This window comes from Dreissena polymorpha, chromosome 10, assembly GCF_020536995.1.
Source record: "Dreissena polymorpha isolate Duluth1 chromosome 10, UMN_Dpol_1.0, whole genome shotgun sequence".
NCBI lineage: Eukaryota > Metazoa > Mollusca > Bivalvia > Myida > Dreissenidae > Dreissena > Dreissena polymorpha.
The window spans coordinates 1,175,606-1,200,251 of record NC_068364.1 but is presented as its reverse complement, the minus strand read 5'-3'; the positions used below and the strand labels follow the sequence as shown (position 1 = coordinate 1,200,251).

The following is a 24,646-nucleotide window of genomic DNA, read 5'->3' as shown; positions in this document are numbered from 1 at the left end:
TAACGTTGGTCACAAACTGACAGGAGAGGGGCTGAAACCGACAGAGGAACGCATTGCGGCGATTGTAAAAATGAAAGAGCCCGAGAACCAGAGTGAATTGCTTACGATACTAGGAATGCTTTCCGATGCTGCTTAATTCATTCCCGGATTGAGTGAACTGAATGCTCCTCTACGAGACCTTAAAAATAAGGAAATTTGGAATCGGACAAACGAAGCTAGAGAAGCCTTCAAAAGGATCAAGGAGGCGCTGACGTCAACAGAAGTCTTACGCTACTTTGACGTATCAAAACAGGTTACCTTAACTATCTATGAGAGGTTTAGGAGCTGCAATACTTCAAAGTAATGGGGTAGTGGCATATGCATCTCGTGCTCTGACATCAGCAGAACAGAAGTATGCTCAAATAGAAAAAGAAATGTTAGCGGTAGTATTTGGCTGCGAGCGATTTCACAAACTACTGTACGGGAATACAAGGATCACAGTCGAATCCGATCACAAACCACTTGAAAGCATACTGAAGAAACCCGTTCATACAGCACCATTGCGGATACAAAGAATGATGCTGAAATTACAGCCATATGGATTCAAGTTGATTCATAAGAAAGGGAAGAAATGGGTCTTGCAGATTGCCTGTGCAGAATGCCATTAAATCAAAGAGAAACAAACAATGGATGATGAGCTGATGGTACTCGTGACAGAAACATTTGCATGTACAAATCATGAAAAGATAGCAAATGCAACAGCAGATGATGAACAGCTACATATAGTAAAACAAATAATCATATTAGGATGGCCAGAGAAACGCGCAATGAATTGCAGGATAAAGCAAAACCATTTTGGGAATTTAGAGATGAATTGTCAGTGTACAATGGCGTTTTGTACAGAGGTCAGCGTGTCTGCAGTCCAATGAGTCTCAGATCTGAAACAATGAGAGCTATACACAAGTCACATCTTGGAATTGTGAATTGCAAGAGAAGAGCCAAAGAGTTGGTATATTGGCCTGGTATGAATAAGCAAATAGAAGATGAAGTAAGCAAATGCAGTGCATGTTTGACATACAAAAACAAGCCAGCAAAAGAGCCAATGATTATGCAACCAGTACCAGAATTACCATGGAGCAAAGTTGGCAGATACTTATTTGAAGTCAATGGTGTTCACTGCTTGATCATGGTAGATCATTACTCAAACTTCATCGAAGTATAACCTTTGCAACACGATACAAGAACAATAACAATAGTGAAATAAATGAAATCTAACATTGCAAGATATGGCATCATAGATACGCTTGTGAGCGACAACGGTCCACAATTTGCAAGTCAAGAATTCAAACAATTTGTAGATTCATACAACATTAAACATGTGACATCATCTCCACTATATCAGCATCAAACGGTTTAGCTGAGCGAGCAGTTCAAACGGTGAAGAATCTCACAAAGAATTGCTTTGAGACAGGTGATGATATTTACTTGTGCTTGCTAGAAATGCGTAACACTCCTCGAGATGACGTAGTAGGTTCGCCGATGCAGAGGCTAATGGGTCGGAGAGCAAGAACCCTCATATCGATATCGAAAGGACTGCGGAAACCCCAAGCTGACCAAACAGGAAAGATTGCATCAAAATTGAATGACTATAGATGCAAACAGAAATTCTACTACGACAGGCACGCAAAGGTAAAAGAAGACCTGAAGCTAAATGATGCAGTACGAATTAAAACACCAACAGGATGGAGACCTGCAGAATATGTGCAAAAATCGCCATATCCTTGTTCGCACATCGTTAAGGCTGGGTAAAGTGGACGTGAGTATCGGCGTAACACGTCTATGCTCATGAAAACCAAAGAGTCCCCACATGTCATTGAAGCATACGATGAAACAATACCAAAATTACCAATGGTTTCCAGAGATTTGCAACAGAACGGTAGAGAATTGTCAATAAGCAACAGAGATTTGGCAAGGAACGACAGGAAATTGCAAACAAACATTAAGAGAGTTGCCAAGAGAGCAGCAACCGGTGAAATACCATTCAGCACAGCAGCGAAACAACGCGACAGAACAAATCCGTACGCGTTCAGGACGAGCAGTGAAAACACCAAGTTATCTCAAAGATAATATGTGCTAAAGTGTGGAATGGAAATAATAATCCCGTTACATAATGTGAAGAAATAGCACAAAAAGTCCGTGTTGTATTAATATATTATATTACAATATATATTAAACATATATTATTATATTATATTATATATTATTGTATTATTATCATTGCATTTGGTAATATAACATGTTATATCAAAGTAATTACTCGTTTTGATGTTGTTTGTACGCATTTATTTTATCATATCAAAATCTTGGTCAATGTGTAAAGATTCAGTTTTGTTTTTCTCTTGCAACAAAATGTTCATAAAATTCTCTTCTCACGGAGATCGAATACTTCATTTTTTTAGGTGTATCTACTTTCTAGCTTGTTTTCGGTGTGATCACAGTTTGTTATCATTTCCTAGCTGGAACTCGACATTAAGTGTATCTAGCATTTGTCATAAAAACTAGGGATGTCAACGAATATCCGAATATCCGAATATCCGAATATTCGGTCGCGCAGCGAATATTCGAATTGTATTTTCCGAATAGAATATTCGGAAGAAAAAAAAATCGAGTAATTTCAAAGACTTTGTATTCGTGAAATTTGCTTCAACCATTGTTTCAAAAGTTGTTCCTCATCTCATAGTGTTTATTCCGGTAGTCGCGATAATGCGTCGCTATGGTGATGACAGTACACATGTTATAAATCCCGCTAATTGCCTACCTTTAGGAAACTTTAATTGACCAAAGACAGTTACTTTGTGTCAAAATTATGATAGGTGCAAATCGCATCGGCAATGAAAACACCGACCCGCACTTGATCTAATGACTCGAATTACCGTACATTTAAAATGATCAAAGATTAAATGAGTAAAGGAAGCGCCGACTTGGTGTAAAAACAAATAAGAACATATGCAAAAGATTTTTGATTGACGTAAATCGCGTTCTCCAATCGAAAATGTTTTTTTGCTCTAATTAAATTGAGTAAATGCGTATCGTATGGTTACATTCACTTTGTCCAATCAAAAAAGCTTTTAGAAAATAATTTACCCACCCTCTAAAGAGTATTTGCGTATCGTAAGGTTCAAACTTTAATTAATTACTCAATATGTAATCAGGTACTTTACTTAAAGAAATATGTACACTATTAAAAGTTTAAAAACAGTTGTTATCATTAAATTTTAATAATTAAATCTAGCTATAAACAGTCTCAATATCAAAATAAACAAAAGTCACCCCAAATTATCAAATGTATATGAATGTTTTGACATTTTTGACGTTATTAACACTGAAAGCTAGACGTGGCTGTTATCGTTCAATTCCCACAAGAATGAACCCACTTACCTTCCAATTCGCCGATTCCCCTATCCATCTCCCTTTCAATGAAGAAACAGTCCAATTCCTTTGTTCGATCAAGCTTTTAAACAAATATTCACGAATATTTTATCATAATCTAATAAAAATAATCAACAAAATCAACTTACAATTAGCGACGGCAACGCTGTGTCAATATTTAGTCACTTCCGGTAAAAACGAAAGTAGAAGTCATAGAGTAATGGTACGGTAAACAAAGTTGATTTTGTTGATTTTTTTCCAAAAGATGTTGACCGAATATCCGAATATTCGTTCGAAAGGATGACCGAATATTCGAATACCAAAATCGGTATCCGTTGCCATCCTTAATAAAAACATATTTTGCCCTGCACAAAGCCTGAATCTGAGATAACAGCGACAATTTTGTGGAAACTTTGCGAACATGTATTTTAGTGAATAATTTTGTCTTACATGTTGTTTTATTGTTAATTTGATTTTATGAATTTCAATTCAATATTTAATTTTAAAGAAGTTCTTCATTAAGTAAAGTGAATTTTGTTCATATGGAATGTTCTGTTTTCAATAACAATTTAAAACTCAGAGGTTTAAATGAAAAATTCCCACTATGATTTTATAAAGAGAGAGTTAATAATGTGTTACGACAGCTTATGTTATTTTCTTTCTTTCATATAACTATTCGCATATGTAACGATAAGGTAGTTGATGTATCATGTATTTTTAATTTAAAAAAAGAAAGAAAAGGGGATGTCATGTATTGTAATGTAAAGGACACAACTTGTATTGTCTTGTTAAAGCATGCAGTCATTAGTAAATTGGAGTGAGGTTTATATCTGTGTGAATCTATGAATAAAGTCAGTTGTGAGTTACCCACCAACGAGTTCAGAGTTATTACAGTAATGGCATGTAACAAACAGCTCAATCCTATTAACGAGCTAAAACGTAATACATTACATAATTGTTAAACATTGTATTAAAAAAAAGATTAAATTCGTGACGCTTGCCGAGTGTTTATACAGGTGCATTGATTTTGATAAAACCAACGTCGATTTCTCTGAGAATGCAGGATGTGAATGTGAATTGTTTCCGTTTAAAAACTTTTGACAAGTTTTCGAGAGTTGTACATTTGTGTTACAAATCTTTGGTTTACTATGTTCAGTTGCTACAGTTTCAAATTTGGAACTCTTACATTTTTAGGTAAATATACGCGCGTCCGAGGACTGCCTTCTATTCGTCTTACCTCAAGCTCGCCTTTTAAAATACCTGTCACGTGACCGCACGCTGGAGCACATCTTCAACCAACTGATCGGGAAGGACATCAGTCAGAAGCTTTACGAGATACAAGAGCGCGTGTCCGCGTTTCCGGGCATGGCCGAAGGGACCGGAAACCGCCGAACGTCAATGGTGCACGTCCGCAATAGTATCGTCTCCAACTCGACTACTAATTTAGCGAATCTGAATTGTCTTCAAGGTGACTATTCATGATCATATGCGTTAAATCATCATCAATATTATCATCATCATTATCATCATCATCATCATCATCATCATCATCATCATCATCATCATCATCATCATCATCATCATCATCATCATCATCATCATCATCATCATCATCATCATCATCATCATCATCATCATCATCATCATCATCATCATCATCATCATCATCATCATATCATCATCATCATCATCATCATCATCATCATCATCATCATCATCATCATCATCATCATCATCATCATCATCATCATCATCATCATCATCATCATCATCATTACCATCATCACCATCATCATCATCATCATCATCATCATCATCAATAACAACAACAATATGAATAACATCAACCTCATTATTTTTAATCATATGTTTTACCAATGATTTTCAGGTTGCTACAAACAGCCGAGTAATTTGTCGTCCTCCACAACCAACGAATCTACCGTGTGAAATGTAGGACGTGAACAATATGTTAACAATTTGAATAGTGTGAAATGCGTGTTTCAACAACCGAAAAAAAACTGATCACGCACATTTCTGTACGCAACCCAATATGTTACAGGTACATTTGCACTTAGATGTTAACTTAACTTCAGTGTTGACCGCCTGAGTGCGTTTGCTGTCTGATCAACACCAAATTGCGTTACGTTGGTAATGTGACATAACAATCAGCCACGAATAAGAATACAATATTGAGGAAGTATCTTAATACTCTGCACTTCCTCTTAGAGCAGTATAGCATGATATGTATTGTGAAGTCTCATTTGAATCCGATTTCAGCATTTCTTGAAGTTCGTGACTTAATGCTTTAAATTGATAAATGTAACCATCGGTAATAGAGAGCTCCAGTGTAATACAGCAATATAATTAAAAAAAGAAAAATGAAAAACGAAAAAAACACCAACAACAACATCGTTTAACCCCAACCTGGGCTCGAACCACTGACTATTAGATTAAATATCTAACGCCTGAACCAGTATGTTAAGCAATTTATACTTTTCATAACGAATCCACGTACTTTCTCAAAATCGAACGAAAACAAAAGAAGCACTCCGAAATATACATTCGTTTTGCGTTTGTAACGCTTTGAAACTTTATCAATTTCTACTGATGATACATTTTAAACATTGATTCCAGTACAAGTTTACTCATTAGTGTTATTTCGCTTCCTGATGTACAGTGTTTTTTTTTTCAATCTGTAACACAATGTTCAAAATGGCCTTTTCGACAATCTGCGAACAAGTCCCTTTAACATCATCGAGCTACACTCACCTAACAAAGAGCGCGACAAACGGACAGAAATATAATACCACCACTATATGCAACTTAACTACTTTCGTGCAATATAAAATACTTATATATTTACATATGTTTGTAAAGACAATATGCATGTAGTCCATTGACTATTAAATACTGTTTTAAATGAGTTCCCCACAATACAGAATTTCAGATCCTCGCTCTGTGGAAACGGGCTTAAGACATGTGCGTAAAAAATAGTCCTAGATTAGCCTTTGCAGTCCGCACGATCTGATCAGGGACGAAACTTTTCGCTGTATGGTATTTTCGGTTTAAATGAAGTCTTCTCTCAAAGAAAATGCAGTTGAGGCGGAAAGAGTCACATTACTGACAATTTACGCACTTGCATTAAACCCGTTTTATCAGAGCGAGACACATATAGCATGTTTGCATGTTTACTTCAGCTTGTATCATTGCATTGAAAATGTCGTGATTCATCACTGTATTGAATAACTCGTGATTCAATTTATTTATGAACTCTTTGTGGGTTGATTCTTGTCTGGTTTCGAGATGGAAGGGAATGTTATACATATAAATAAATTGGTGTGGTCTTTTTAATATATGTGGTGTTTTTTTCTTAGATAATAATGAAACATATAACCGTTACTTATCGAACTAAACAATACTGTTAGGGACGTTTATTAAAAATACAGAAAATATAACGCAATTGGTAGAAATAAACGCAAAACAAAACATTGAATATACAAAAGTGATCAATAATGTACATGCATATACAACAAAAGTTTACAAACCAAAACTTAGGCTTCTATATTTGTCGAATGCAGTAAAGATACATGTAAATTGTTTACTTTAGTTAGACATTAAACAACGTTTACCGAGGTACAATTTTGGGTAATTTAATTCGATTCCCAATTTAACACTTTAAAAATGATTTGTTTTATATTGTCAGTCGAAAATTATGTTATCATAGTTTTATTCAAAATATTGTTAATATATTGTTTTTTAAAAGCGTTCAATACTGGAGAATAGTTAACCATCGAAGATCAGATCCCAATTGACATTATATGTATATATATTGTTAATATTATACACATTATTCATTCTATTAAAGGAGTACTGGTAGCGAAAATAAACCATACTTGTCGAGGGCCAATTACGGAATGCCATTCTTAATACGAATGTTTACAATGCTGCAGTTGCATCAGCATTAGTACTTCTTCTTTCGATTTCATTAACTTCCCGGATATTGTTACGCTTAGTTGATATTTCATAGAGGCCCGACATGGAGGTAGCAATTATTGTCGAATGGAGCACCAATAACCGAAGACGAGATTTTAATGTGATATTTCCGAGATAGTGTAAGATTTTATAATTGAAAATGTTTTAAATAAACTGAATGCAAATTAAATACAAAAAATTATTTTGATAGGTTTAACTTATGCAAACGAGTATCCATCTATCATTCAAAAGAATGTTTGTCTTCGACCATTTTTCATATAATTTCAGTTGAAGTATAATAGGTTAAAACAGCGGATTTGAACACACTACTTGGTTTGAAAATAACTTATAATTATGGGAAATAATTTTGCGTTGTCGGTTTCATAAATTACAAAGAAATGTTGGACCCACAGCAGGCCTCCCACATGTTAAATTTGTGCGGATGTCACTCGTTAACGAAACCCAGCCAAGTTTGATGGTATGCGTGTTACCAAAGCTACTTGTTTGCTTAACACTTTAAGTTTGTAATAATGCTTATTAGTAACAAATGGAAAATATACGGTATTCGCGGAAATGTTTTTGTGCAAAACATTCTATGATAATTTTATATGATTGATCGAGTATTAATGATTGTTTCGGTTATCGTTTCCTTTCGGCAATTGGTCCTCGATAAGAAAATTAAGTAGTGATCTCATTGCACGTGTCACGCATTGTCAAACAAGGAAGTAGTTTACACGCTTTTTGCCCCTACACGGCATGGTACCAGTAATACAAATTCTCATTTGTAACATAATAACAAGGACATACTTGCCTCAAGAGCGTTCATTATTCCTTGCTAGGCAAGTTATTGATGTTTCTAACGCAGTGTTATGAATAGTTATCAGTTTATGTTCAAAGTCTGCCCAGAACGCGGTGATCTCATGTTCACTGCCATTCCGAGGAAAATCTATGAAGTAGTCTTGGTGTATTAATTGTTCTGCACCTGGTATACCATCTACACTGTGACCATCATATAAAAGTGCCAACGTGATGGGTTTCCTTCTCTGGATTGCTTCTTCGTTTGCCATATGGACCGCAATACTCCATTCATTTGAGTCATCGCAATCTGAACTAACAACAAATAAAACACATCTGCTGACGTGGATAGCGTTTCCAATAACACTACAGAGGTTCAAACCGGGAATAATGTCTTCTTGACTGAACACTTTGTACCCGAGTTCACTCAGTTTGGGTAAGACAGTGTCCTCAATGAATTCCTGTACCTCGTACGAATACGCCACATATACGTGATATTTATACGACCTATTATTGGAATCATGAATGACTGAATATCCATTTCGCAAACGCCGTTTGCTATTTCGAACGTAAAACCAGTATTTTATTTTCCATCGAAATCTATACACCAACGTAGCGACAATTATGTTTAACAAAATAATCCCAGCCACCACACCAACTATAATATGAACTGTATAGGTTCTACATTTGTTATCAAAAAAGTGTTTGAATGATTCAAAATCTGTTTCATTATTGACTTCTGTTTCATTGCATGTAAACTGTAGTAAATACCGCTGACTTCGAACGTCTTCAGCCACGCTTTTCATGAATGCCACGTCATCAGCGTTACATGGACATAGAAAATCATTGTTTCTCAGGTCAACGAAAGTTTTGTTTCTGTTTTCAACATTGTTCCCAATAACTTGTAAAATCTGTTTAAATTCCGTAAGTGTTAAAATGCAATTTTGTGAAATATTTAGCACTTTGAGTTTTGTTAAATTACCTGCATAAATGCTGAAGGATTTAAGTTTGTTTTGTGACAAGTTCAAGTATATCATGTCGATCTGATTTTTAAAAAGAGTATTATTTAATACCTTAAGTTCATTTCTTGATATATCCAGATGTTTAAGCTGTATATTGTTTTCAAATAAATCACCATAATTTGTCATTGCAAAGCTAAGATAATTTCCAGACAGATCTAGAAACTGGAGAGAACGCAGATCCGCAAATACAGCTCGATGAACGTCAAGACAAAGATTGGAACTCAAGTCAAGATGTGTCAGGGATATAGACTCAGGAAATGGATTCGGCCAACTATTTAATAAAGCGTTTGAGGCATAAACAGTTATTAAAGAATTATTCTGAGGCATGTATCCGTATAGGGCTAGACCCATGTTACTAGAATGAACATCAAGTGTTTCAAGTTTAGGTGGCAAAGCAGCGGATATCTCAACCTGAACTTGATTAATGCAGCCAGATATAATAAAAGATGCAGATGTGATTTTGTGAGTGGAAAAAATGCGACTCTTGAATTTCTTGGGTTTTTCAGTTAAATCCGATAAACACGTGTCTATTAAATCATGGTTTGCGTTATTGTCATAGAACGTTAGTTTGTTTAACGATATGTCTAATAATTCCAAATTTGTTAAGTCTTTTAGATGCATAAGGTAATAATCAAGATCCAATCTATTGTTGCCAGCATACAATTTCTTAAAACTTATTGGTAAGTTGATAAAAGCGTTCTCGTGAAACCGGAAAATATTGTTGCCTTCTATGTATAGATGAGTGAGATTTGTATTTTGCAGGCTCTTTGCGAAACTCTCATTAATAGTTACATAATATTGTCTATTAATATTGTTTAATACGAGCTTTTTTAGGCCGCTATTTTGTTGACCAAAACCCATTGACGCGTTGACAAAGCCTAATTCTAAATTACATGAAAGGTCCAAAACGTTTAGATGTTTGACGCCATCAAATGCCAGATCGGAGATTGAATGAACATTGCAATGAACTATAGAAAGGTTCGAGACATGTTCCAAATTTTTAAGCATCTCATTGTTAATATGAACGATATTACAATAGTCATAAACCCGCCACGGTGGATCTATTAAATTGCCAGTAATGCGGATAGTTTTCAAGTTTGGCATTCGTTTAAACTCTTCTCCAAACACTGCAAATGGTAGACCATCTATCCAGATTTCTTCCAGTGTGGGTACATTAGACCACAGCTTATTCGGATAGCCCTCTTGTGCATAACCTACATGAGTGGTCCCATACATTCTTAATATTTTCAGAGATGTCAAGTTCTTGAAGAGGTCTGAATCAGTCAAATTTGTAAAAGGCAGGTTGTGGTTGTTTGAAACGTCAAGCTCCTCTACAGAATCGAGACCGGCGAATGTCATAGCATTGATTACAGATTCTTTCGATCCGTTTATTGATAAAGATGAGTTACTCAAATCCAATGTCGTCAAATTGTCGAATCCTGCAAAAGGTGATTCAGAAATCGCGGTTAAGCGCGAAAGATTGTTGTTGGCGAGATTAAGTTTTATGATGAGTGAAACGTTATCAAATGTTGGTACCTCATTCAATGACTTTGATGAACAATCAACGATAAATAGGCCCGTGTTCGCATAAAGCTCGCATTTACAGGGTCCACATGACATTTGTCCTGATGCTACAAAGTGTTTGACCGTGAGGTGAAACAATCCAAATCGAAGAAGCAATCTTGAAAGCGTATGTTGTTCACGGATAGCCATGATCGATTCCTGTAATCTGAATACAATAAAAAAATAACTTAGCATTGCGCTACAATTACCTACATTGAAGTAACAAAAGTGGTCGTTGACAGCTTCACCGAAAACTGCGCAAGAATTTTAGGTTCATAATTGCACAACCGAAACATGTTTTAATAACGTTAGAGACGATGCTCCGAATTCATTCCGAACACCTTAGCCTATTTTTATATTGTTCGGTATTATGAGCACTACTAGTCCAAGAGAGACAGCTCCAAACTAGATGTATACTAATGTGAACATTTTTGTCAATATTTACTTTTCACTTCCAACTGAACTGAAAATAAATTTCATGCAACATTTACAAGAAATTTTCTGAAAATCGCGGGATAGTGAATGTCAATTTTTAATAAGCCAACATATGTTTTTATTTTAATAGTCAACATTATTTTTACTTTTGTCGTCTGTGTATGTTGGTTTGGCTCATGACTGAATGATAAACGCAAGTGTTGAGCTATGTAAATAGATCTAGCATAGGATAAACAAATATAACTGGGAAAAGCACATAGCCATATAGCTATATATAGATGCTATGTTATAGTTGTATCTAGATCTGTGGTAATGTTTAGGCTTCAATAAATGACGGAGAATGGTCACTCTAGATGTGTATGCGGATTTGGAAGCAGTCCTTTAGTTTGGTATGGAAATTATGAAAAGTATCGATTTCTTTAGCATATTGTCACTAAACTTGTCGAAGTATATCACACACGATTCAAACATGTTTTTACATAACTTATATCGATATGTCGTTAAAACAATAAAAACACATACTGTTTTAAGACCTTAGCAAAATAGTGAGTAAACCTAGCCGATTGATAATTTCACTTACCGAAATTGACAGGAGTTATTCAATTATAAGTGTTTGGACTATCAAACGTGTCTCGCAATCAAAATATCGAAAATAGAAAGAGCGCAGTAGTGATGTCATTATACCGATGTCATAATCCCAGCATCCATTACGATTTATTTATAAAACGGATTTTACAATTTTGTTCGGAAAAAGAAGCTGTTCGGATTTAGGAATTGACTCTACATTGCTTTACTTCGTGCTGCCTTATTACGTTTGTTTTGTGTTTTGTTGTCTTTCAGCAGTAGAGGATATAATGATGAGCGAGTTCAAATTTCCATTTTTACTCCAGGAGCCCGTTCCAGCTTTAACTGAGTACTCCTAGTACTGGTTCTACCCAGAAGGCGGACAAGAGAGTCTCAATAATCCGAAGGCTTTGGATGCAAAAGAGTCTGAGTATAAATAGGTTTAAATTAACACAAACTATATGAGCCGTGCTCAGTGAAAAGGGGGTTTAATGCATGTGCGTAAAGTGTCGTCCCAGATTAGCCTTGCAGTCCGTACAACCTAATCAGGGACGACGCTTTTCGCCTAAACTTGATTTTTTCCAAGAAGAGACTCATGAAACGAAAAATATCATAAAAGCGGCAAGTGTCTTCCCTGATTAATCTGTGCGGACTGCACAGGCTAATCTGGGACGACACTTTGTGCACATGCATTAAACCCCTTATTCACAGAGCACGACTCAATAAGTAAAACTTATAACATACCTATACACTGAAGATCTTTATTTCATGTTTTCTCAAAATAGTTCCATTTTACGAACCCTTCCTGTGCTAGTCACAAACGCATTTATATAATCAACATCTTTAGAACTATCCAGCATCTTGATAACTGGCTGTTCATTCCGTTTGATGGTGCAGGACATCAGCAGATTCAAATGCACTCCACTTAACACAATGAATGCATTAATACAAATATAGAATTTCACGTGGTTGCTCGTCATAATAAAAAAACTGATTTGTCATCGTCTTGTGATTTTGAAACCTCAAAAAAATCCTAAGTGTTACACTTATTTTTATTATCACGGAATCCCAGATTATATACCAGCATATAACAGGCGCATGCGCACTCTCGCTAAAATGCATAAGCAAACGATATAGATGGCCTTGAAAAATGCAGACGATATGAACGAACAAGGCAAATGCAGACGGTATACTGGTTTCATAACATGGATTTAAATAATTTATTTCAGAATGATTAGCTGGTCTACACTTGTAAATCTTATATTTTATCAAAAATAGAAGCATCTGTTAGAATATATTATATATAATAACACTGTAGCACTGAAATATATATATATATATATATATATATATATATATATATATATATATATATATATATATATATATATAAATATATAAATATATTATTAACGCGACACAATATAAGTATTTATTTGAAAATTGACAGACTGATGAGAGATATTGATGAATATTTCGGTAAAGACCATGTATGTAAGATGGACAAACGTTTCATTATATATATAAAAATACTGAAATATATATATCTCGAAATTGCCAAAATCCCAACAACAATCCGCCCCGCGCGACGCCATGGCAAAAGTGTCAAATTTCAGAATACAATCTGTTTCACTTTTAGCTGGTATTATGTAATGTGGATACACGTCATGTCAGATTCATGGCTATGACACATCATCTCACAAAAAACTCATTTTGTATGCTATGTTTTTGGGGATTTTATCATATAAATTTATAAATAGCGCCGCACCCACACAGTTATTATACCATTGCACTCCACAAAGTTTGAAGGTTAAAAGTGGTCTGCAAAGGAGGATGCTCGTTTAATCGTTATTAACTAAGTTCTAGGATAAATAACACTAAAACGATCGGATTTGTCACCTTAGTGTATAGAATTTTTAAATCGTGTTTACCTGTTCAAATTCGTCTCTACTGAACTCTTTATAATCTTCTAAATTTATTTTCACAAACAAGCATCATATGATAAAATGTGTCATACATCGAGAGATATTACATCGAAAGGTCAGTTTACCGCCAAAAAAGAAGACCTACACTACAAAATGTTCAAATGAATATCGACAAAAATATCTTACAAAACATTCTTTTATGGTCGCAAAGATTTTAACAATAAAAATATTAACTGAAGCTTTAAGGCCATCAATGAATTTAACCATATATTGGTGTATAAATAGGAAATATAACAAGCGGGGTTATAAGTCACCTTACCTACTCTTCATGGAGCAGCGCCCCTACGCTTAATTCGGCAGCACCGTCTCTACGCAAACTGCGGCAGCAGCGTCTCTACTCACACTGCTGCAGCAGCGTCTCTACGCTAACTGCGGCAGCACCGTCTCTACGCTAATTACTGCAGCGCCCCTACGCTTAATGCGGCAGCAGCGTCTCTACTCACACTGCGGCAGCAGCGTCTCTACGCTTACTGCGACAGCAGCGTCTCTACGCTTACTGTGGCAGCAGCGTCTCAACGCTTACTGCGGCAGCAGCTTCTCCACGCTTACTGCGGCAGGAGCGTCTCTACGTTAACAGCGGCAGCAGATTCTCTTCGCTTACTGCGGCAGGAGCGTCTCTATGCTTACTGCGGCAGCAGCTTCACTTTGCTTACTGCGGCAGGAGCGTCTCTACGTTAACTGCGGCAGGAGCGTCTCTACGCTTACTGCGACAGCAGCGTCTCTACGCTTACTGCGGCAGGAGCGTCTCTACGCTTACTGCGGCAGCAGCTTCTCTACGCTTACTGCGGCAGCAGCTTCTCTACGCTTACAGTGGCAGGAGCGTCTCTACGCTTACTGCGGCAGCAGCGTGTGTACTCTTAATGCGACAGCAGCGTCTCTACACTTACTGCGGCAGCAGCGTCTCTACGTCAACTGCGACAGCAGCGTCTCTACACTTACTGCTGCAGCAGCGTCTCTACTCTTACTGCTGCAGCAGCGTCTCTACTCACACTGCGACAGCAGCGTCTCTACGCTAACTGCGACAGCAGCGTCTCTACGCTATTTGAAGCAGCACCCCTACGCTTAATGCTGCAGCAGCGTCTCTACGCAAACTGCGGCAGCAGCTTGTCTACGCCTACTGCGACAGCAGCGTCTCTACACTTAATGCGACAGAAGCTTCTCTACACTTACTGCTGCAGTAGCGTCTCTACACTTACTGCGGCAGCAGCGTCTCTACTCTTACTATGGCAGCATCGTCTCTACTCTTACTGCGGCAGCAGCGTCTCTACTCTTACTGCTTCAGCAGCGTCTTTATTCTTAATTCGGCTGCAGCGTCTCTACTTTTACTGCGACAGCAGCGTCTCTACTTTTACTGCGACAGCAGCGTCTCTATGCTTTCTGAGGCAGCAGCGTCTCTACGTTTACTGCAGCCCCAGCGTCTCTATATTACTTGCAGCGGAGTCTCTAAGCTTAATGCAACAGCAGTGTCTCTACGCTACTTGCAACAGCGCCCCTATGCTTCGTTAAGAAGCGTCTCTACGCTAGCTGCATCAGAAGCGCATTTACGATTACTGCGGACGGCTCATACGACACATCACATTGTCCACCCCCTAGCCGCTGCTTCTCTCACGGCTGACTCTCAGTGGTCATACCGTTTGCAGTAGACCACAACTATCTACTTATCTACATAACATGCCAAATACCGGTATATTTAAATAACTTATTCCAACATACAATTAGGAGGAATATATGGCCACCATGGCCCCTCCCTTCTGGAATTAACCCGACATTATTAGTATGAGGCCTGCCAGGCGCTCTATAGCCGACGCTACGGCCAGTGCTCAGGACAAAATGATGCTCGTGGGCCATTCGCTGTCGGCTGGCGCTCTACAGCCTCTCCAGCTCTGACTTTCCGAAATACGAGGAGTACAAACCTCCAGCGGCTTTTTGAAACGCCTTTCTGTCTGCTCTTTCAGCCGCCTCATTATCCTCGACGTTTACGGCTTTGTCCCCCAGCCCATTGGTCCGAGGGAGCCGGACTGGTAGCTGACGATGATCCGCGATCACTGCTTTGTCCCGATCATGCTCCTCTCTGCCGGCTGGCTGCTTCCATCGACATGACTGCCACCCGCTGTATGCGAAATGCATCAACGCACATGCTCACCCCTGGGTGACGGACGACTTTTGGCACTGTTTGCAGCACCAACGGAACTGCATCTTCGACATTCATAGCATTTTGTAGTCTTCCCTTCCCTAGGCTCAAACCCTGCAAATTAAAAATAAGTGTGGCATCTGCAATGACAATGATGGACATAGACATCAGTTGGAGCTACATACACATGCACTCGATCTTTAATCAAACCGACAACAGAACACTGCATCGACGTGTCAATGCCTGTAACCCAAAGCTTGATATCACGAACATTGGGCGGTTGCTGATTCATGGACCCGATCAAGGATGATACTGACCTCTAAATGAGCCGCGTCCTGCAAACATGGTCCTTATGCCATATGCGGCCAGCGTAGGTCTAACGATCGCGCAGTCTGGTCCGATGCTACTCTGTATACGCTGTATAGCGGGCATTTGAATATGCATTTCGCATACAGCGGGTGACAGTCAAGTCGATGGAGGCAGCCAGCCGGAGAGAGGTGCATGACCGGGACTCAGTCAAGATAGCGGATCGTCGTCCGCTACCAGTCCGGCTCCCTCGGACACACGGGCCGGTGGGGGGGATAGCAAAGTCATAAAAGTCGAGGATAATGAGGCTGCTAAAAGAGCAGGCAGAAAGGCGAGTCAAAGAGCCGCTGGAGGTTTGGACTCCTCGGGCATCGGAAAGTCAGAGCTGGAGAAGCTGTAGAGCACGGGTGTCCCTTGAGCCAGCCGGCAGCAAAGGGCCAACGAGTATCAATTTGCACTGAGCACTGGCCGCAGCGTCGGCTATAAAGCGCCTGTCTGGAGTAAGCCTGAGAGGCAACGAACATATAATCCCCGCCATTGGGATCGGTCCCAGATGTGCAAATTAGAGGCTATATAGAAGAAGGGAAGTTTCCACGCCGATGTGCCCGTTGATCAATAGGGCATGCGGAGGAAGCCTTGGACTTGGAAAAGACCGATGTCCGTGATATCAATAATGTCGGGGTAATTTCAGAGGTGATAGGCCAGGGAGCCATTGAATGCTCCTAATTGTATGTTGGCATGTTATGCAGATATATGTGGTCTAATGCAGACGTAATGACCCCTAAGAGTTAGCCGAGAGAGAAGCAGCGGCTATGGGATGGACGATGTGATGTGTTGTATGTGCCGTCCGCATTAAGTGTCCATGAAAGTCATTTCTGAAAACCCACGAAATATCAGGCCGATGAGTATAAACGATTGAACCGTATCTCTCGAATATATCTCAGGAATATTCTTGCATTCAGAAAATCAATGATCTGCAAATATCAGTCAGATTTACTGATTTTTTCCCCAGTTATGTCCTTCTGTATTATATATTGTCAGGTTTGTGTAACCCGTCGCTGACTAGTAGACAGTAATATTTTCAATCAATGTATAATGAAGATTACCAATCATGAGTTTATATTTTTATGGATAACATCAGCAAATTGTTGCATAATATTATTTATTGACTGTAAACATTCGGATAAACAACAGATTGGCGTAGCTTTAAAAGTTTGCTTTCTGGTTAATTAAGCTAAGATCCTTCCACCATTTTGATCGTGTATGGGGGATTTAACAAACTAGTGTGTCAGTGAACCTAAATTATAATCATGGAGTAAACCATATGAAACGGTCGAGCGTCTCAAAATGACCATAACCTTTTTAATTGTAAAACAAGTCTTGATATGTAGTTCTTTCGTACATAATTTTCATTTGAAAGTTAACTCTATAAGGGTAAGTAACGTCTACATATATCATAAAAAATAATTGAATTAAACAGTAAATAGATTTTTTAATTTCTCCGTTTGTCTCACAACTCTACTAATGTCAAAAACAAGTTGTTTCTCTTTTAGAGTCGTAAAGCACCAAATAACGTCTTGATACCTTTTATGAAGACAAACAATCAAGTGTCAACCCTGCTACTATTTGATAATGATCAACATAACTATGTACACTTGTTGCAATAGTAAAAAGGTATGGGAATACATGTAGTATGTTTTCAGAAAATATGCTGACTATATTATTATATGAATGACCCGACAAGTTTTATCCGGATCCGTTGATCCTAAAATCCGCATTGTTACGAATCCGTAGTGTATAAGTATTTTAGGAAATAAAACGAAGAAAAATAAAGAATTTGAAAGAAACTTGTTGGGTTTACATCTCTGAAGTAGTATAGATTTTAAATTAGTATAAATACACAGTTTTTTTTAATCGACACGCTTAAGGGGGCGCCCCCTTCCACATCACCAACCTTTTTGCGTTTTTCTGCTATTCCTGAAAAACAAATCCTGTGAAAAGGCTTGCATTCATAAGTAAAATAGTGACATCACTAGTACGTTTGCATGCCAGATGACGCTATATATTCCAAACATGGGCAAGGTACTAAGATTACTGGTTTAAACTTCATTCCCATAAATGGACTTCAAAGATCGCTTATGTTTATTGTCTTGAAATTCTTTATTTTCAGCTCCTTTTCACCACCAAAGTCAAGCACGAGGAAATTAAATACGATAGTAAATGATTTGAAACACTCTGTTAATTGTTCTTGGCTTTTTTTTACTAAACGATTACAATTCTGTTGTTTTTTTAAAGTAAAAATAGTTTTGTTATAAAATTACCAATATAACATATAATTAACATGTTAAAAGAAAAACACGGTATTTTGTTCAAAAAACCTTTACTTTTTTTCTGATAAAATATTGGTAAAGCAGACCTTTTTTCTAGCAATCAACCAGGGAGATAACTGTTAATACATTTTTAGAAGTGATTTGACAACAAATCAAATGATGGTTGACCATAAGTAGAATGCAGCCGACATATGAGCAAACATTCACTAACTATTCTCATTAAACTTTTATTTCAGCATAAAAAGAGTTAAGAAAAACTGATGAAGCTTCTTTGATGCATTGTTTTTAAAAGTTTATATTGGGGGTACAAAAACTTATTACACTGGTAGACGGTATCACCAACCTATGTCCGAAAACAAGTGTAGTTCCAAACACCGGTGTAAACATACAACACTGTGCAATAAATTATAAAATGAAATTTAATATTGCACACAAATTAAAGTGAACAATAAATTTGACAACACATTACCCTATCACTTTCAATTTCTTTATCTCAAGTTCTCTCCTCTAATTTTAGATTCATTAATCCAGCCGTATTTAATATTCTAATAGCATAACAAAATAATCAGGTAAAACGAATGATACCAGTTTAAAGTGATGATTTCTTGGCTGTCAAACCCAGGTTTTCACCTTTTGACCTTTGCAAATAGCAAATAATATGTTGGAGAAATTTCTCGCCAGTAAGCCCGAATGGATAGATGGAATTTTCGCATTTGTTACAATTACCTAAACTAGGCAAAATAGAAAACGCTCTGCCTTGTATATATAAAATACTGGTTGACCATCTTTGTTGTGCAGCAAAGTCTAAAATTTTACGCATTTGGGCAATCTGTTTCTGTTTATTTGATCTTACCACACATATAAACATTTTGGTTCTCCATCTTATACGAATAAACGTGTCGGTATCAGCGTGTGCTTAGAATACCTTACGGTAATATTGTCGAAATGTCAACATCGGAGCATAATTTAGTTTTACTGCTAGTAATCAAACTGTATCAAGCTCTTAAAAGAAACGTAAAAAATGTAAAATATTCATCCTCAAATTTATATAAAGATTTGAAACAAGTCAAATGTGACAGAAATAAGACCATATACCCAGGGCTCGAAATTAACACTCGCACACTCGCAAAATGCGAGTGAAAAATATCGATTGCGAGTAAAGTTTTAAGCCACTAGTATTATTTTGCGAGTAAAGTAAGAGTAAAAAAAGAGAGTAATATTGCTTAATGCGCTCGACGTCGTGAACGCTTAACCGTAGGTCAATTTATAGAACGTCCGAATACCTGTATGCTAAAGCGCGCACCTTGTATGTAGAATGGTATACTTATAGTACAGATACGCGGATGGTATTGGTACGCAGAACGTGAAACAGTCGATTATTCACACGTGTTCATTAAACTTGAACAGACATGGCGTCGAAGCAAAAAATAACTAGTTTATTTTTGCCCACTGACGGAAATAACAATACGGAAGATAAAGCAAAGTTAACCGTTGAGTTAAAAAAAAACGGAAATTAAATCCTTCTACGAAAACAGTGAAAAAGTGGGAAAAAGAACTTAATATAAAACTAAATTTTGCGAGAATGTTTTTAATTTTGCGAATTAGTATTAAAGCTGCTCGCAATGTTTTGCAAGTAGAAAAAAAACTTAAATTCGAGCCCTGATACCGATGTATTATGTTGGTCTATCAAACATAAGTACTTGTGGAGTCGTTTAATCAATGTTTAATTAATATTTGGAATGATCAACTTTGTGACACACAACGTGTTTATCTTTAAGATTTTTCTACAAATACTAGTCTTCGTTAAGCGTTTACGACCTCAGTGTAGGCTGTCGAATGATATTGTAAGCTCCATTCGCACTAATTTAAATCTATGAGGATGTAATTCGGTCAAGAATTGTACAGAAATACATCCGCAACAGTAGTCATAACTCTTCTATTTGATTGACGATCGTTTTCAACAAAAACAACAACAAAATAACACTTAAAATCAACGCCGTCTTTTAAGAGATATTTCCATCAGTAATTCGCAGTTGTTGTTGCAGGTCATGACTAAATCGTTTGGAAGTAATTTGACGTTGTCAACTCAACTTATCTGACAAATGATCTAACATTTATTTTTTTCAACTGTTCAATGCTATTAGGTTTAATCCAGAGACCAAATAAATGCATGAACTTAAAACTTCATGACATCATAACTCATGAAAATCATCCAAAAATATTTCCATCATCTTCCATGCAAGATAACTGAACAAGATGGCCATGATGGCAATGCAGCTTTTACCCACGTTTGAGGTAAATGAGGCAATTGTCTACTGTTTTGGACACACGCGACGCGTCCTAAGAATTGTCAAAAATTAACGTTTTGACCAAGCTTCATCAAGATTGAGTCTTAAATGTGGTCTCTATTGTAGTAACAAGGCTTTTGTATGATTCAATAAGGTAACTTAGTTTTTAAACGCATATGCCTCAGCTTACTTATTGTGAAGATTAACATTCTGACCAAGTTTCGTCAAGACTGTGGGATAAACGAGGCTTCGGGAGTGGTTACAATGTATTTCTAGGATTTGACCTCGTCACCTACTTTTTGGACGCACATAACCCTGATTCGAATTAAGACTATGTACTGTCAAATTTCATGAAGTTGCATTAAATCCCGTTTTCCTTGACCGAGGCACATATAACATGTTTGCATATTAACTGTAGCATGTACCAACAGCTTTGAATAAGTCGTATGCATCGCTGCTCGGAGTAAGTCTTGATACCTTCGATCAAAAGGAACGTTATACATATCCATAAATGTGTGAGATCTTTTAAACAGATAAGTGTTGTTAAATTATTCGCACACTAATTAAGAAAGATAAACAATTACTTTTCTAACTGAAAAATAGTGTTAGGGACGTTTATTAAAAATATATAAAGTTTTAGGCAACAAACAATATTAAGCACACACAAGTAATCAATAATGTACAAGAATATACAATCGTTGAAGATCAGGTAAATGTAAATATTAAATGTATATACGAGTATTTATATTTATATATACATACGACTGGAAATATAAATATATTTTATTATATGTTTTTCTGCAACACATTTTATCCACGATCGATCGAATTTTAATCAATTTAACAAGTTTAAGGTTATTGGTCCTCTTCGGCTAATGGTCGACCAATATATAAGGGGTGATCTCATTACACGTGTCACGCATTATACACCAATGAAGTACTTCACACGCTATTGGCCCTAACATGTTTAGACACTATATGATAACAGCGTCGCAAATGTTTACACGTATTGTAAATTCCAAGCGATGGCTCATATTTGTAACATAATCACATGAAGACAATTGCTTTAGAAGCGTTCAGTATTCGTTGCTAGGCAAGTCATTGATGTTTCTATCGCAGAGTTATCAATAGAAATCAGTTTATGTTCAAAGTCAGTCCAGAACGCGGTTACCTCATGGTCACTGCCATGACGAGGAAATTCCATGAAATAGTCTTGGTGTATTAACTTGTCTGCACCCGGTATCCCATCCACACAGTTATAATCATATAATAGTACCAACGTGATGTGTTTCCTTCTCTGGATTGCTTCTTCGTTTGCCATATGGACCACAATACACCATTCATTAGAGTCCTCGCAACCTGAACTTACAACAAACAAAACATATCTGCTTACGTGGATAGATTTTCTAATAACACTACAAAGGTTTAAACCAGGAATAATGTCTTCTTGACTGAACACTTTGTACCCGAGTTCACTCAGTTTGGGTAAGACATTGTCCGCGATGAATTCCTGTCCCTCGTAAGAATACGCCAAATATACGTGATATTTATACCGACCAATCATTTTAATTTTGAATGACGGTATATCCATTTCGCATACGCCGTTTGCTATTTCGAACGTAAAACCAGTATTTTATTTTCAATTGCAATTTATACACCAACCTAGCGACAGTTATGGTTAACAAACTACTCACGGTCATTATCACACCGACTACAATCAGAGATGTATAGCCTTGGATTCTACACTTGTTATCAAAATTGTTTTTGAATGATTCAAAACTTGTTTCATTGTTTACTTCTTTTTCATTGCATGTGAACTGTAGTAAATACCGCTGACTTCGGACGTCTTCAGCAAGGCTTTTCATTAATGCCACGTCATCAGCGTTACATGAACATAGAAAATTATTGTTTCTCAGATCAACAACAGTTTCGTTTCTGTTTTCAACATGGTTTTTAATAACGTGTAAAATCTGTTTAAAATCCGTTAAAGTCAAAAAGCAATTTTGTGAAAGATTTATCACTTCAAGTTTTGTTAAGTTCTCTGCATAAATGGTGAACGATTTAAGTTTGTTTTGTGACAGGTTCAAGAACGTCATATTGATCGAATTTTTAAAAAGAGTATTATTTAATGCCTTAAGTTCATTTCTTCATATATCGAGATGTTTTAGCTGCATATTGTTTTCAAATAAATCACCATAATTTGTCATGGCAAAGCTAAGATAATTTCCAGACAGGTCTAGCAACTCAAGAGAAGGAAGGCCTTTAAGTATATCTAGATGAACATCGGAACAAAGATTGGAACTCAATTCAAGATGTTTAAGGGATATAGGGAAAAGGATTCGGCCAACTGTTCAATAAAGAGTTTGAGGCATAAACAGTTATAATGAATTATTTTCAGACATGTATCCGTATACTGCTAAGCCCATGTTACTAGAATGAACATCATGTGTTTCAAGTTTAGGTGGCAAAGCAGCGGGTATCTCGATCTGAACTTGATTAATGCAGCCTGATATGCGGAAAGCTGCATTTTTGATTTCGTTCGTGAAAAGTCGACTGTTTCCTTTCCTTGGTATTTCAGTTAAACCCGATGAACAAAATTCATGGTTTGTGTCATTGTTGAAAAACGTAAGTTTGTTTAATGAGAGGTCTAATAATTCCAAATTAGTTAAGTCTTTCATTCGCGTAAGGTAATAATCAAGATCAAATCTATTGTTGCGAGCATACAACTTCTTTAAACTAATTGGTAAATTGATAAAAGCGTTCTCATCAAACCTGAAAATATTGTTGCTTTCTATGTATAGATGAGTAAGAGATGTATTGTGCAGGCTCCTTGCGAAACTTTCATTTATAATTACATAATATCGTCTTTCAATATTGTTTAATGCGAGCATTTTTAGGCCGCTATTTAGGTGACCAAAACCCCTTGACGCGTTGCCAAATCCTAATTCTAAATTACACGAAAGGTCCAAAACGTTTAGATTTTTGACGCCATTAAATGCCAGCTCGGAAATTGAATGGACATTGCTATGAACTATGGAAAGGTTCGAGACATGTTCTACATTTGTAAGCATCTCATTGCTAATATGTTCGATATGACAATATTTATGAGCCAGCCACAGTGGATCTATTATTCGCCAGAAATGCGGATATTTTTCAAGTTTGACATTCCTTTAAACTCTTCTCCAGACACTCCAAACGGTAGTCCATCTATCCAGATTTTGTCCAGTTTGGGCACATTAGACCACAGCTTATTCGGATAGCCCCCTGTTGCATTCAATACATGTGTGGTTCCATACATTTTTAATATTTTCAGAGATGTCAAGTAATTGAAGAGGTTTGGATCCGTCAAATTTGTGAAAGGCAGGTTGTGGTTGTTTTAAACGTCAAGCTCCTCTAGAGAATCGAGTCCTGCAAATGTTGAGGCATTGATTACAGATCCTTTCGATCCGTTCATTGATATAGAGGAGTTACTCAAATCCAATGTCATCATATTCAGGAATTCTGCAAATGGTGATGCAGTTAAGCGCGAGAGATTGTTGTTTGCGAGATTAAGCTCTATGATGACAATGAGTGAAATGTTACCAAATGTTGGTAACTCATTCAATGACTTTGATTAACAATCAATGATAAATAGGTGCGTCGTATTTTCATAACACTCGCAGTTACAGGGTCGAAATGAGTTTTGTGGACATGATGTGTGTGCTGATACCACAAAGTGTTTGATCGTGAGGTGAAACAATCCAAATCGAAGAAGCAATCTTGAAAGCATATGTCGTTCACGGATAGCCATGATCGATTCCTGTAATCTGAATACAATAAAGAAATCAATTAGCATTGCGCTACAATT

General features: G+C 37.0%; 1 long non-coding RNA gene across 1 annotated transcript in view; it reads right to left on the bottom strand.

Moving 5' to 3' along the window:
* The window catches only part of LOC127848730 (uncharacterized), a 68,563-nt gene extending 44,601 nt beyond the window's left edge, over positions 1-23,962 (bottom strand). Inside the window, exon 1 of the long non-coding RNA XR_008034664.1 lies at positions 21,971-23,962. This is a non-coding gene — a long non-coding RNA (uncharacterized LOC127848730). The remainder of the gene's footprint in view (positions 1-21,970) is intronic.
* Between the last annotated feature and the right edge of the window lie 684 nt (positions 23,963-24,646).